The sequence below is a fragment of the Alexandromys fortis genome, unplaced genomic scaffold (genome assembly GCF_014885135.2).
Source record: "Alexandromys fortis isolate MF-2015 unplaced genomic scaffold, M_Fortis_MF-2015_v1.1 scaffold_48, whole genome shotgun sequence".
NCBI classification, from domain to species: domain Eukaryota; kingdom Metazoa; phylum Chordata; class Mammalia; order Rodentia; family Cricetidae; genus Alexandromys; species Alexandromys fortis.
The window spans coordinates 8,711,255-8,713,535 of NW_026067947.1; positions in this window are offsets into that span (position 1 = coordinate 8,711,255).

Here is a 2,281-nt window from a genome sequence, read left to right on the forward strand (position 1 = left end):
GGGGTTGGTGAAGATCTTCTCCCAGTCAGTAGGTTGCCTTTTTGTCTTAGTGACAGTGTCCTTTACTTTACAGAAGCGTCTCAGGTTTAGTAGGTCCCATTTATTCAATGTTGCCCTTAATGTCTGTGCTGCTGGGGTTATACATAAGAAGCGATCTCCTGTGCCCATCTGTTGTCGGGTACATCCCACTTTCTCTTCTATCAGGTTCAGTGTGTTCAGACTGATATTGTGGCCTTTGATCCATTTGGACTTGAGGTTTGTGCAAGGTGATAGATATGGGTCTATTTTCATTCTTCTACAGGTTGACATCCAGTTGTGCCAGCACCATTTGTTGAAGATGCTTTCTTTCTTCCATTGTATACTTTTAGCTCCTTTATCGAAAATCAGGTGATCATATGTTTGTGGGGTAAAATTCGGGTCTTCTATGCGATTCCATTGGTCGACTTCTCTGTATTTATGCCAGTACCACACTGTTTTCATTACTGTAGCTCTGTAATAGAGTTTGAAGTCAGGGATGGTAATGCCTCCAGAAGACCTATTATTGTATAGAATTGTTTTGGCTATCCTAGGTTTTTTGTTTTTCCATGTAAATTTGATTATTGTCCTCTCAAGATCTGTGAAGAATTTTGATGGGACCTTGATGGGAATTGCATTGTATCTATAAATTGCCTTTGGTAGAATTGCCGTTTTTACTATGTTGATCCTCCCAATCCAAGAGCAAGGGAGATCCTTCCATTTTCTGATATCCTCTTCAATTTCTTTCTTCAATGCTTTAAAGTTCTTGTCAAATAGATCTTTCACTTCCTTGGTTAGAGTTACCCCAAGATATTTTATGCTGTTTGTGGCTATTGTGAAAGGTGAAGCTTCTCTGATTTCCCTCTCTGTTTCCATATCCTTTGTGTATAAGAGGGCGACTGATTTTTTGGAGTTGATCTTGTATCCTGCCACATTACTAAAGGTATTTATCAGCTGTAAAAGTTCCTTGGTGGAGTTTTGAGGGTCACTTATGTACACTATCATATCATCTGCAAATAACGAAAGTTTAACTTCTTCCTTTCCAATTCGAATCCCCTTGATCCCCTTATGTTGTCTTATTGCTATTGCTAGAACTTCAAGCACTATGTTGAAGAGGTATGGCGAGAGTGGGCAGCCTTGTCGTGTTCCTGAGTTTAGTGGGATGGCTTTGAGTTTCTCTCCGTTTAATTTGATGTTAGCTGTCGGCTTGCTGTATATAGCTTTTATTATATTTAGGTATGACCCTTGTATCCCTAGTCTCTCCAAGACTTTTATCATAAAGGGATGTTGAATTTTGTCAAATACTTTTTCAGCATCTAATGAAATGATCATATGGTTTTTTTCTTTCAGCTTATTTATATGATGGATTACATTGATAGATTTTCGTATGTTGAACCAGCCCTGCATCTCTGGGATGAAGCCTACTTGATCATAATGGATAATTTTTCTAATGTGTTCTTGGATTCGGTTTGCCAGTATTTTGTTGAGGATTTTTGCGTCAATGTTCATGAGTTAGATTGGCCTGTAATTCTCTTTCCTGGTAGAGTCTTTGTGTGGTTTTGGTATCAGAGTAACTGTAGTTTCATAAAAGAAATTTGGTAAGGACTCTTCTGTTTCTATATTGTGCAATAACTTAAGGAGTATAGTTATTATGTCTTCTTGGAAATTCTGGTAGAATTCCGAATTGAAACCATCTGGTCCTGGGCTCTTTTTGGTAGAGAGGTTTTTTTATAACAGCTTCTAATTCTTCGCGACTAACAGGTCTATTTAGATTGTCCACCTGGTCCTGGTTTAACTTTTGTATTTGGTATTTATCTGAAAAAGTGTCATTTTCTTTTAGATTTTCCAGTTTTGTGGCATACAGACTTTTGTAGTAAGATCTAATAATTCTCTGAATATCCTCTGTGTTTGTGGTTATGTCCCCCTTTTCATTTCTGATCTTATTAATTTGCATATTCTCTCTTTGCCATTTGATTAGTTTGGATAGGTGTTTATCAATCTTGTTGATTTTCTCCAGGAACCAGCTTTTTGTTTCATTGATTCTTTGGATTGTTTTCTGTGTTTCTATTTTGTTGATTTCAGCCCTCAGTTTGATTATTTCCAGTCTTCTACTCCTCCTAGGTGAGTCTGCTTCTTTTTTTTCTATTTTTCTAGAGCTTTCAGGTGGGCTGTTAAGTCTCCAATGTGTGCCTTCTCTGTTTTCTTTAAGTGGGCACTTAGTGCTATGAACTTTCCTCTCAGGACTGCTTTCATAGTGTCCCATAAG